The 14,210-nt window shown below is 43.2% G+C and overlaps 1 long non-coding RNA gene across 2 annotated transcripts in view; it reads right to left on the minus strand.

Moving 5' to 3' along the window:
- Positions 1–1,314: 1,314 nt before the first annotated feature.
- LOC140385527 (uncharacterized) overlaps positions 1,315–14,210 on the minus strand; it is a 42,305-nt gene continuing 29,409 nt past the window's right edge. For both annotated transcript variants that reach the window (XR_011933395.1, XR_011933394.1), the window contains one exon: positions 1,315–3,916. This is a non-coding gene — a long non-coding RNA (uncharacterized lncRNA). The remainder of the gene's footprint in view (positions 3,917–14,210) is intronic.

Genomic DNA, 14,210 nt, shown 5'->3' on the forward strand with positions numbered 1-14,210 from the left:
TGGCCAGATCTTTCATACAGGTATGGACTGCTTCATTATGTGAACATATGAATGGAACTGAACACTGAAATCATTAGATGCAGGCACCTAAATCCACATGTGAGGTTCCCCCATTTATGCCCTTCTGATGGAGGAATGCTCACTGATGAAGCAGTGAAAGTATTTGGACCTTGGGACACTGACACTGAGAACCATCCACAGTGATGTCCTGGGGTTGAGATGATTGGCATTCAGCAACCTCAACCATCTTCCTTTGTACTAAGCTCAGTCCAGCATGCAAGTGCGAAAGATGAGGCTGGGACATTTGCAGAGCCCTGATCTGATCCATTGTTTATCTGATCACTTAGCTCTGTTTATAGCATGCTGCTCCCTTCACCAGATATTGATCAAAGTTTTACAGAAGCCTGCTGCTGCTCATGGCTTGCTCTTCTACACCCATTGAACCAGGATTGTTCCCCTAGCTTGATGGTAATGGTAGAGTGAGGAATATGCCCTGCTATGATGTTTTATTGTGGTGAAACAATCTGCTAGATACCCAGTTTTGAGCTGCTGTTCTGAATCTATCCCATTTAGCATGATGTTAGTGTCACACATGAAGGATATCCTCAGTGTGAATACAGGACTTTGTCTCCAAAAGAACTATGATGTAATTACTCCTTCCAGTACTGTCATTGATCAAAGCAACTGTGACAGGGAGACAAATGAGGATAAGGTCAAGAAGGGTTTTCTCTCATGTTGGTTCTATCTACAGCTGCCACAGGTTCAGTCTGGCAGCTATGACCTTAAGAACTTGGCCAGCTCAACTGGTAGTGGTGCTACCAAGCCACCTTTGTGGATGGACATTAAAATGTCTCAACTAGAGTATATTCTGTGCCCTTGCTGCCGTCTTCTTTTCTAAGTGGTGTTTAACATGGCGGACTACTGATTCATCAGTAGGGGAGGGAGGGTGATAATCAGCAGGAGATCTTTTTGCCCATTTTTTACTTGTTACCATGATATTTCATGAGGTCTGCAATCAATACTCAGGACCTCTCCCTTCCAATTGTATACCACTGTGCTGCCACCTCTACAAGAATGGACATACCCTGGACTATGATCGAGAAGTATAGGATATTGGCTGATGGTCTACTCTCAAAATCATACCTATATCAAGCTATTGCTTGACTAGTATGTTGGCTAATTCTCCCAATTTTGACACATGTACCCAGGACATAGTGAGGGGGACTTAACTGCATTGATTGGGTGTAGAGATCTACCATGCGGATTTAGTGGCACTTGCAAACACTAAAACTCAGTAGAAATTTGAGTTTAAACTTCTCGGGTGCAAATAAGAATCGTTTATTGCCTCTATTTAATTACAATTGAGAGTCACTTAAATCTTATTCTCTAATAAGTCCGGCTAGCAAAAAGGACTTAAAGAGAAGCAACTTGTACACAATTTAACTTTAAAAATAATACAGAAATGGTTTTCTTGCTTACGGCAAACAGCTTGCATTTACTTCAAGAGTTAGAGTGGAAAAATGAAAGTATAGAGATAGAGAATAGTTTAGCTCAAAGTATAAATGATCCGCATAAAAATGGCCGTACGGACCCTTACGGTTATACTAAATCATATCAGTCTTTAGCCATCTATCTACACCCCTATGTAATCCTAATTGGTTTGGGTTAGAATCAAATGAGTTTGATTTGACGGTTAGCTGTCAATCTCCAATGTGCAACATTGGCTTTAATTGTTTCATGTCTGAACTCTTGTACATGTTATGGAATGCGATATTGTGCTGTTATCGCGACCAGCTTAAACTGGTCTTCTGCTGACTTAGCTGTTATCGCCAGTATGTACAGTGGTGCTTTCATATTACTGTGGCGTTGCTATGGTGTTGCTATGTCCTTGATCCGACAGCACAAGTATAGTGTCAAACTGTCTTGCAAATGTGCTGTTTTAATCTATAATGGAATTATGCTGTGTCATGCTGTTCTGTTGAAGCTGTATGTTTTGAAATGCCCTGCGGTTATGAGTGAATTTAAAATGAGTATTTAGAAAGACTGGGGCTTAATATTTACGCTGAATAGCTATCTTTTGCCTATCAGGTGTATTAGAAAATAGTTGGCTTCTATAGTCCCCGCTTTTGCTAAATCGAAAGAATAAGTGGGATATAGCACAATAAGATAAAAGACACCATTAATGCGATAGGATAAGTAAAAGCGCAAAGAATAACTCATTCATATCGTCATTGCAGTTTTAAACAATAGAGTGGGCAAGCATTGCATTACAGGCATTTCAGCAAAAATTATTATAATTCTTAAAGAATCATTATTATAAAATAACAATTAATCAATTTTGATTCTACTGATTCAGTATTAGTATCTGTATTACTATATATAAACAAAATGTTAATACGGTCAAATAATTGATTGATCAATAACATTTCAACAATAATACTTCATTTCTACTTCATCTAATGGTGGTGCAGTTGGGTTAGTGGGAATTATTCTGACATTTGGTCCCATACGTTTAGCGAGTAGTTCTTTAATGCACTTAACACATTGGTCTGTTATGTAAATGATGAATCCAGCTACACAGGAGAATAAGATTATTCTTACTGTGGACATTCCAGTGTGTCCCAATCACCCGCAAAGTTTATCCCAGAGAGGGATAACTGGGGGTGGATCAAGTTTCTTGATTTCTTTTTGGATATGTGATGCGAGGTCTTTAACTTCTTTTGAGTTATCTGGAATGAAAGTGCAACACTCTGCACCAATCAGGGTGCAGGTGCCACCTTTTTCAGCTAGCACATAGTCAAGTGCCATTCGATTTTGTAATGCCACGGTACGAATTGCTCGCATTTCGTCAGAACTTTTACCTAGGGCAGTGGCGGTGTAATCTGCTACGTTTTGTATGATGGTCGTTAGTTTACTCAATTCATTGCCCATCCTTATTTCCCAATAGAAAGGAATAATTCTAGCATAAATTGCATCTCATAAGGTTATGGAACGTTTATTTCTTTGAGTGGCTGGTTCTGAAACATAAGGGAGATGAGGAAAATGACAGATAGCAGGTACTAAGCATCCTAAATATCAAGATCCTGACCAGTATTTTGGGAACCAGGAATATGCTCTTGTTACAAATAAAATAAGTCCCATTATAAGCAGAGTATAAGTAAATATCTTCTAAGTACCAATGATCTGAAAATGTTTTATTATTTGTTAGGTTGTGTATGCCTGTTATTGTTGAGGACCGTTTAATTCTTTGTAATAAATCTTGCGTACATTTATAGGCTGTGTTAACATCTAAATAATTAGTACAAACACTACTGTCCATTTTCATCCCTTTAGAGTGATTAGTAATGAGGCATATTGATCCTTTTTGTTTAATATTAGTTGGGAGGCTAATATATTGAGGATTATTGTTAGGGTTGTATTTAAGTTGGTGCCATCCTGAAAAGGTGTTTAGTGGGTAGCCTGCAGATTTCCATAAGTTAATAAGTTTCTGCAAATAAATCTTGTACCTTCCTTTTTCACATGAATATGCTCCAGAACGGACCACTATAAGGGGTTGCAATGCATACCCAACAATTGGAAAAGTTGAAATTTTTAGCATATATCTTAGATGTTTAAAGGAATGTGTTCTTATTCAGTTCTGGCACAACATTTACAAAGCCAATTAAATAACTGAATATGAATATTACAGTAAACATTTTGCAAGATCTTAATATTTATACGCGTGCTTCACGTGTGCTGCATGAATCCAACTTTTCTTTCCTTTTAACTTTTCAGCGGTTTGGGTGGTGAGAAGGATTACGAATGGTCCTTCCCACTTTGATCCTAAGGGTTCTTTCTGCAGCTTTTTAATGTACACTTCTTCACCGGGCACCAGGTCGTGCCCAACTTCTGGAGGATCTCCCCATGCAGCTAACACCTGTTGAGAAGCAGAACTAACAGCATGTTAGATTTTGACACTACGTCAGCAAAGCATCACTCATTAAATGACAGTCTGCTTTCCGCAAATGAATAGTTCCTGGCAGAGACATTGGTCTGCCTGTGATGATTTCAAATGGACTCAGGCCTGTTGTTCTGTTTGGTGTAGCTCTAATACTGCATAATACGATAGGTAAAGCTTGGACCTAGTTCATGCCTTCCTGGTTGTACTTAGACAGTCTTTCTTTCAAAGTTCGATTCATACATTCCACTTGTCCTGACGATTGTGGATGATAAGAACAGTATAAATTCCAGTCAATGTTTAGTAGTCTACAGACTACCTTACAAACAGCACCTGTGAAGTGGGATCCATTGTCTGAGTCAATGCTAGCTGGTACTCCCCATCTGGGGATAAAGTCTTTGCATAGCACTTTGGCTGTATGGGCAGCTGTCCCTCTTCTAGCTGGAGCAGCTTCCACCCATCTGGAGAATTTATCCACTATTACAAGGACGTCATTGCATTGTTGACATTTAGGAAGGGTGATGTAATCTACCTGTATATCCTGGAATGGGTATGCAGGAGCTCTTAATTGAGGCATTGATGTTATAGGACCCAAGTTATTCTCTTGGCAGGTTACACAACGGTTTGATACTAATTGTGCATGTTTTTTGAATCCTTTACCACACCAACTTTGATCAAATCGATCCATCATTTGCTGAGGTGATAGATGTCCCGACGAATGAATTTGTTGCGCTAAGGGCATTAGTGATTGTGGTGCGACTGGTTTATAACTTTGAACTTCTCTCCAAATTTTGTCATCATATGACTGAATACCCAATTCTAACCATGTCCATTTTTCTTCCATTGTGCAATCATTCTGCATTTCACGTAAATCGTGTAATAAGGTGGTTACTCCCAATTTGTAAATGTGACTGAATTCCTGATGCCATTGGGAGGCACAAAGGGAGGCAGCATCCCTTGCTGCTTGGTCCTTATAAGATTCTTATTTGCACCCGAGAAGTTTTAACAACTGGGTGTGCCTTTTGTCAAATCCAATGTCTAGGTCCATGTTAGGTCTAGTTTTATTATAGTTTGTCCTAATGATTTGGTACAACGGAGTGGTTTATTAGGTCATTTCAGAGGGCAGTTAAGAGTCAATCACATTGCTGTCACTGTAAATTATGGTCTTATGTTCAGGAACAGGGATTGAGCCTAAAATGTGCTGACTCAACGAGATCTCCAGCAACAGTTTGTTTACACTAAAGCAAGGGATGGGGGTAGCACTTCAATCATGTTGATATTCCTTTATTTTTATGAGTATATTCCATGGCAATAGAATATCAGAAATTAAACATTTTAGTTATGAAAATATTGGAGGGGTTTTCATTGAAAAGATCGGCTTTAAGCAGGTAAATAGTGTGAGATTGTTTCCATTGTTTATTAAAGTATTTTTTTAAATGAACATCAACTAAGTATTATCACTCAATTTTAATTTATGCACAAAGATAAAACTTTGGAACAGCAAGATAATCCCTGATTTATTGCCCCCCCCCCCCCCCCCCCCCCCATCTCACCCATTCCATCCTCAGCTCTTAACAAGTTGGTGGTATTCATGGACTTTTTTCCATGACGGAAACAATCCATTTGCATGCCTCAGCTACTGCCACCTCCTGCCATATTATCTCCATCTCATCCCCCCCCCCCCATTGTCCCCTTGTCACCACTCTCTTCCCTGCTTCACCCCCACCCCCCTCCCGCCAGTCATTCCTGCTCCCACACATCTTCTATTTCATTCTCACTAAATTGGGCACCATCAACTTTCCTTCTTGACCCTCATACTAGTTGAAATTGTAAATGTTCCATCTCATAAAATATACTCCTTCCTTTCAATAATCATACCCTCAAAAACAAACACCTTCCACCCGACTCTGCAAACGATTGTTACCGTATCTCCACCTTTTCTTTCTTCTCCAGTCATTGCATATATATTGTTGCCACCCAAGTCTGTGCTTGCTTCCTCCTACTACTCCCCAGCTTGAATCTGCTCCAATCAGGTTTTCACTCATTCCATAGCACTGAAATAGCCCTAGTCAAAGTAAGAGGCAACATACTAATTATGAAAGTGCATTATTGTTTCTCAGGCTCTTTGCACTCTTTGACACGCGCCACAATGTTTCCTCCAACAACTCTCCTCTGTTGACCAGGTTAGTGGGACTGCCCTCGCTTGGTTCTGCTCTATCTATCCAATCATTTGCTGTCCAAGCATTTCCAGCAGTGGATTCTGTGCCTGTCTTTGCATAGTTACCTCAGATGTATTGCCTTTTTGCATTGTGTGTATGTAAACATGACATTAGAGCATAGAGTAAAACAGGGACTAAGCTGAAAACCTAACCTGAGAGCCTGCGCTGCCACTATTTGTGGCTGCAAAGACATTACAGTGGTGATATTTTATTGGGTTGTTGCCAGGGTTGTAGAACCTGTAGGTAATGGTGAATCTGCTCACCCTCCAGCAGCTGAATGATTAGCTCCATCTGGAGAGCAAAGGTGCAAAAATCAAACTAGAAAATCAGGTAAAACTGACATTGTAATGAAATTTGACCATAGCCTGACCTCCCATCAGTTCCACCAGGTATAACTGCAAGAATAGCCAACTTGAATTAACTGGAGCCCCAATACTTCTACTTTTTCTAGTATTTGATTGGATCTGCAATTGAAAAATTACACTGTCCGGAAAGGATAGGAATTATAGAACCATAGAAAATTCCAGCACAGAAAGGTCTATCACAACAGTCAGTATCAGGTCTACTGTCCTGCTCTTGCATCTTCCTCTGCTTGAAATGTTTATTCAATCTTCCTTATACGAATGCTGTCCCAAACGTCTGTACAAAGCATGCCATGTTCTCACAATCCTCTGTGTAATTACTCTTAACGTTTTTCCTTGCTCTGTTCTAATTAAGATCAGGATACAATGAATCAGACAATAACAGCCCAACAATCTTGAACCTGATGTCTGTATGACGATGAAATACTGAATGAATAGAATTCAGAATGAAAAGAATTCAGAAACAAAAGTAAACTGCTGTTCCAACTTTTAATAAATTATTAAATTAAAATATTTTAATCCAAGCTTAATTGTTTCTTTAATTTCCTTGACATGCGTTTACATACCTATATACGTTGGGAAATCAAGAACACAAGATGAAGAATAAGCAATATGTTGGGACCTGATGATAAACTGGCACCATGGTTTTTTCCTTTCCATCCACAAAAATCTCTTTCTGACCAGGTTGTGTGATCAGTAACCCATCTGAGCCTCTCCCCTCCAATATCAGCAGTGTTTTGCTAATGTTTATTTGTGAAACACATTGGAATATTTACTTACAGTAAAGTTATGACAGTATTAAATGTAATTTGTTTTTCCAGTTTGTGATAAGAGAATGTTTAATAAAAACATTTCCAATATCCATTTCACAGGTACATTACACAGGCTAGCTAAATGCTTCAAGCTGCCAGGGGAAAACTGCTTCTGATAAAGAGTTCTTGCTATCAGCTCTAAAGATTATCATCATAGAATTTACAGTGCAGAAGGAGGCCATTCAGCCCATCGAGTCTGCACCGGCTCTTGGAAAGAGCACCCTACCCAAGGTCAACATCTCCACCCTATCCCCATAACCCAGTAACCCCACCCAACACTAAGGGCAATTTTGGACACCAAGGGCAATTTATCATGGCCAATCCACCTAACCTGCACATCTTTGGACTGTGGGAGGAAACCGGAGCACCCGGAGGGAACCTACGCACACACGGGGAGGATGTGCAGACTCCACACAGACAGTGACCCAAGCCAGAATCGAACCTGGGACCCCGGAGCTGTGAAGCAATTGTGCTAACCACAATACTACCGTGCTGCCCCAATGATGGGTCATTCATTTTATGAGTATAATGAACAGAACTCCATCAAGGTACAATAAAACAAAATGCTGGGAAAACCCAGCAGATGTGGCAGCACCAACTGAATTCTAACTGAAGTTCCATCCCTTGTTTCAAATCCTGCCAGGATTACAAGTATCTCCAGGATATACAATATTCCTCAGACTGCTGATCTCGCCAAATCTCAAGAGCCAAACTTTATGCCATGCACTGCCATATGTACATACTTGACATCTCTCCAGCAGCACCAACTCACCTTCTCTCGTAGCTGTTCTTAGAACATAGAACATTACAGCGTTGTCCAGTTCCGTTTCATTCTTCATCTCTTCCAATGCCTTAACAAGAAGCTTTTTATCTTCCTTTCAGGGGAGAAGGAATGCAAGCTTCTGACATTACTGAGACCAACACAGACCTGGGACCCTTCAAACTGTTGCTTCACAGCGCCAGGATCCCGGGTTCGATTCCCGCTTGGGTCACTGTCTGTGTGGATGCTGCACGTTCTCCCCATGTCTGCGTGGGTTTCCTCCGGGCGCTCTGGATTCCTCCCACAAGTCTTGAAAAACATGCTTGTTAGGTGAATTGGACATTTTGAATTCTCCCTCCGTGTACCTGAACAGGCGCCATAGTGTGGCGACTAGGGGATTTCCACGGTAACTTCTTTTTTTTTAATTTTAGAGTACGCAATTCATTTTTTTTCCAATTAAGGGGGAATTTAGCGTAGCAATCCACCTACCCTGCACATCTTTAGGTTGTGTGGCCGAAATTCACGCAAACATGGGGAGAATGTGCAAACTCCACAAGGACAGTGACCCAGAGCCGGGATCGAACCTGGGACTTCGGCGCAGTGAGGCAGCAGGGCTAACCCACTGCACCACCGTGCTGCCCTTTCCACAGTAACTTCATTGCAGTGTTAATGTAAGCTTACTTGTGACACTAATAAAGATTATTACTTTCCCATCCCTTCTTCTAAGCCCAACACTTCCTGTATAATCACTATACCCTCTGACCTTCCCTTCTCTGATGCTGAATGTTCTGTACTGTGAGGAAATCAAAGTAGTTTTAAGGGATTTAGATTTGTATTGGTAAACTTTAGAAATAAGGCATAGTTTTAAGTGGGTTTACTTTAATGTTTCTGTGCCAGGAAGGGTAAAACCTATAGTTAGATACATGCTGAACAAAGGCATTTGTATGTGTGGGGGGTGGTTTCAATTCCAACTGTGTTTCTATTGTGCTTAGAAAGGGCTACAGCATGAAGAGTCAATAAACCAGCAGTGGTTGCTTTGTAACTGTGGCCTTGTAAGGTAGAGAAGCTTTTATGTTTTAGTTTAGTTAATTTGTGGGCAATTAGAGATAGGTAGTGAGAGGGAAAACCGCTCTCGCAGCTGTGCTAGAAGCAGTTGGTTTTAGAAGGCTAAAGAGGGAACATCTCTCTCAGCCTTGCTTGAAGAAAAGTCATACGATGGAGTGATGGTTAAGAAAAACATTTGCTGGAAACCTAAAGTCCAGCTAGTTGAGGAAACCAGAGAAATGAAAATGAAATTAAATGAATGAAATGAAAATCGCTTATTGTCACAAGTAGGCTTCAAATGAAGTTACTGTGAAAAGCCCCTAGTCGCCAGATTCCGGCGCCTGTTCGGGGAGGCTGGTATGGGAATTGAACCATGCTGCTGGCCTGCCTTCGTCTGCTTTAAAAGCTAGCTAGTTAGCCCAGTGTGCTAAACCAGCCCCTAAATTAAGAGAAGTTACCAAGAAGTTAACAGAACAGGAAAATGGGAACCAGAACAAATGACTGTTCAGTAAAGTCACAGAATTGAAAAAGCATTGGATTTGGGGCTGGGTCGAGTTCCTGCTCAAGTGAAAAGGCTTTTCCGAGTCTGTCGAGTTCCTACTCAAGTGGAAAGGCTTTTCTGAGTCCGACAACACGTGGGAGCCAGAGAAGAACGTGGACTATCCGGAGCTGATCGGTGACTTCCTGAAGACCTACAACAAGGACAAGGAGAACAGAGCCAGTTCCAAGGACAAGCCTGAGACCGTCAAGCGGAGGCTGTCTATCGTCAATGGCAACGAGGAGTCAAAGGCCAAGAGGAAGAAAGAGGTCGGTCCCTGTTCCTTGCCGCCTGTCGAATCTTCTCCCATACGGTAGCACAGTAGATAGCACTGTTGCTTCATAGCACCAGGGCCCCAGGTTCGATTCCCAGCTTGGGTCACTGTCTGTGCGGAGTCTGCACGTTCTCCCCGTGTCGGCGTGGGTTGCCTCCAAGTGCTCCGGTTTCCTCCCACAAGTCTCTCATGCTTGTTAGATGAATTGGACATTCTGAATTTTCCCACTGTGTGGTGATGAGCGGCTTTTCACAGTAACTTCATTGCAATGTTAATGTAAGCCTATTTGTGACAATAAAGATTATTATTATTATGAGAGGCCAGAAAAATAGCTGCAGTCGTGCTAAGGTTTGTGATAAATTATTACAGTTCGGGCGACATTATTTGAAATAATTGTGGAAACTGGTGGCTGGAGTTTCTGTTAAAAGCCTTTAAGACAAAGGAAACCTGAAGAGAGGTTTAAAGCCAAAAGCAAAACCTTGATGGAAACAGTGGAGGGAAGCATAATTTCAAAAAGATTTGAAAGTGTGATTTTCAAAAACAGAATTTGAAATCATCGTGTGGAAGCCGGAGTTCAGTGAGATGAGGTGACTCCCCGTGTAAGAAAAATCGGGGGTGGGGGATGTTGATCCAAAATCCACAGACATTCTGGTGTGCTTAAAAGAGACTTTTTAATGTTAATGAGACCATTGTAATTTAAGATGTATTTTGTAATCCATCGCAATCTTTAAATCTTTGTGTATTTGTTCTACCAAGGAGGAAGTAAAGGAGTATTGTATTATAATCCAATTTTTCCATGTTTAATAATTTAATTCTTGTTGTTGAAACTAATTAGTGGCCCTCTGGCTCGGTTTCTCCACAGTAGTTTTTATATAAAAAAGTAACAGTTAAGCGCTGGAGAAGGGGGAGCTGCCGGAGACGATGACGCAGGCAGTAATCACGCTCATCCCGAAAAAGGGGAAGTACCCGGTGGAATGTGGATCATATCGGCCCATCTCACTATTGAACACGGATGTGAAAGTATTGGCTAAGTTACTGGTGGGGAGGATGGCGGATAGTATCCCCGGGGTGGTTGCAGAAGATCAAACCGGCTTGGTGATGGGCAGGCAGCGCGCGAGTAATAATAATAATCTTTGTCACAAATAGGCCTACATTAATACCGCAATAAAGTTACTGTGAAAAGCCCCTAGTCACCACATTCCGGTGCCTGTTTGGGTACACTGAGGGAGAATTCTGATTGTCCAAATTACCGAACAGCACGTCTTTCAGGACTTGTGGGAGGAAACCGGAACACCCAGAGAAAACCCACGCAGACATAGGGAGAACGTGCAGACTCCGCACTGGCAGTGACCCAAGCCGGGAATCGAACCTGGGACACTGGCACTATGAAGCAACAGTGATAACAACTGTGCTACCAAGAGTGCGATGAGATACTCTTTGAGCTCCTACTTGTAGTGATAGCTTGTCATTTAACGTCAATTGAACAGAACATTTGCAGGTGGTTCGGGGGGGGGGGGGGGGCAACAGCTGCAGTGGAGGTTGGATGTGGGGCTGTTGGCGGATGAGGGTGTGTGTGTGTGTGTGAACGGGTGATGGCTGCCAGTCAGAGCTACGTGGAGGTGAACTACACGGGGGAGGTTACAGCTGCCACGCTGTGGGAGGCACTCAAGGCTGTAGGGAATTTAGTTTGATCCAGGTGCACAGAGAGAGGGTGGAGCTGTAGGAGAGGGCAAAGCTGGTAGATGAGACTCTGAGGGTGGACCGGAGATACTCGGTGGTGCCGGAGGAAGAGTTGTTGAAGGAGAGCCAGAGGCTTCAGAAGGAGTTTGCGTTAGGTGGTGGGCCAGAGAGCCAATGTATTAGTATGGGGAGAAAGCGAGTAGGATGCTGGCCCATCAGTTGAGGAATCAATAAATAATAATAACAATAATAAAAGCAGCGGCGAGGGAGATTGGTAGGGTGAAGGTTGAGAGGGGTAATGCGGTGATGGACCTGGACGGAGTGAATCGGGCATTTGAGGCCTTTTATAGGAGACCCATTACATTGAGTGAAAGCGCTGTTTTTTCTGACTGAACAACATTGTTGGGGACGACAGATGGTGACACGCCTAGCGGTCTGCAGCGCTGAGACCTACAGCATCATCAAAAGTTTGACTTTGCCAGACTGACCCGATACCTGCCAATTTGTGGATTTAGTTACCCTGGTAAGCAATCATTTAGGTCCGAAGCCACTGTTAATTGTCTGTCATTTTCATTTTCACAAGGCTTCCCCAAACCAGGCAGAGTCTAACTGAATTTCTGGCCCATTTACGGAAACCTGCCAAGTTCGGCCCGACATTATCTGAAGCACTCCTGGCTTGTCTGCGGCACCCAGGATGTGGCAACTCAAGAACACTTCTTAGAACATAGAACATAGAACGTTACAGTGCAGTACAGGCCCTTCGGCCCACGATGTTGCACCGACATGGGAAGTCAAAAAACAAAAGCCATCTAAACTACACTATGCCATTATCATCCATATGCTTATCCAATAAACGTTTAAATGCCCTCAATGTTGGCGAGTTCACTACTATTGCAGGTAGGGCATTCCACGGCCTCACCACTCTTTGCGTAAAGAACCTACCTCTGACCTCTGTCCTATATCTATTACCCCTCAGTTTAAGGCTATGTCCCCTCGTGCTAGCCATTTCCATCCGCGGGAGAAGGCTCTCACTGTCCACTCTATCTACCCCTCTGATCATTCTTGGGAGAGACACAGCTTGACCTGAAGAAAGCATCCGAAATAGCTTTCGGGAGTGTACTGAACAGGAGCTTCAAGGAATGACCATCCTAAACCTAGGACACCCAGCAGGGAATGCAGCACCCCTCTCCCGTGCTGTAGTTCAAGACCCCCGCCATTGGAGATGCACCCAGGAGACCAGGACCAAAGACAAAACTTTCCCAGCATGATATGCCGTACCATCCCTGTGGTAAACCACTGTTGCACCTGTATTGGTGATGTAAGGTAGGACCTGTACTACAGGTTCGCCGGTAGTCCCTCCACCCAGTAGGCGGAGTATAAATACGCACGTCCTCCATTCAGCAGCCATTCGCCAGTTTGTGCGGACGAGACTGGTCGATCGTCACTGAAGAGAGTCGTGGTCGGTCAGCTGCTGTGGTGGCCTCCCACAGCAGCTGGCGAAATGGCTGCTGAATGGAGGACACGCATCTTAGAGCAATAAAGCCTCAGTTGTATCCAACTCTAGTCTTTGTTCAATTGATCGTGCCTCAATCCCCAAACTGGAGACCCCAGACATACGGAACAAACACACTGGCGCCAGGAGAAGCCGACGAAACGGACACCAGCGAGGAAGCTCGCCCACACGCAGCCACTACCCTGACGACGGTCCCAGAGGGTGTACGCATTTCATAGACGACCAGCTGGAAGGGACACACCAGCATTACTGCATCTCAGGGCCAAAGGGGGTGCCTATCCAAGTGAGGTCCGGATCAATGGTTTCCCAATACAAATGGAGCTCAATACCGGAGCCGCAGTTTCTGGGTTCAGCCACCGCACTTACGACCAAATCCAAACGTTTTGACATTGAGACACTGACACCCGGCTGGTGGTATGCACGGGGAACCATTGTAGATTGTATGCCCCTCAGGAGTCCCCGTGGAATACGGGGCACAGTCAGCAAACCTGTCATTGGTGGTAGTGAAAAGCTCGGGTCCTTATTTGCTGGGGCATGATTGGTTGAAATGTCTCCAGCTGGACTGGCAGCAAGTGTGACGTATGTACCCCGACGGGCCAGATAGGGTATTGGCATGCTTCCTGCGGGTTTTCCAAGAAGGACTCGGTACAATCTGGGGAATCTCTGCCAAGATCTCAGTGACCCAGAAACGGTATTTTCAGGCCGGCACGGTCCCCCATGCACTGAAACCAAAGGTCGATGTCGAATTGGACCATCTGAAGTAGTTGGGAATCATCCACCTGTGTAATTTGTGAATTGGGCTGTTCAAGTCGTGCCGATAATGAAGCCTGATGGTTCCCTCCGCCTTTCCGGTGATTATAAAATGACAATCAATCGAACATCCCATTTGGATTGTCATTCGGTACCCTAGATTGAGGATAGAACATAGAACAATACAGTGCAGTACAGGCCCTTCGGCCCACGATGTTGCACCGAAACAAAAGCCATCTAACCTACACTGCCATTATCATCCATATGTTTATCTAATAAACTTTTGAATGCCCTCAATGTTGGCGAGTTCACTACTGTAGC

This window comes from Scyliorhinus torazame, chromosome 11 (genome assembly GCF_047496885.1).
Source record: "Scyliorhinus torazame isolate Kashiwa2021f chromosome 11, sScyTor2.1, whole genome shotgun sequence".
In the NCBI taxonomy this organism is placed as follows: Eukaryota; Metazoa; Chordata; class Chondrichthyes; order Carcharhiniformes; family Scyliorhinidae; genus Scyliorhinus; species Scyliorhinus torazame.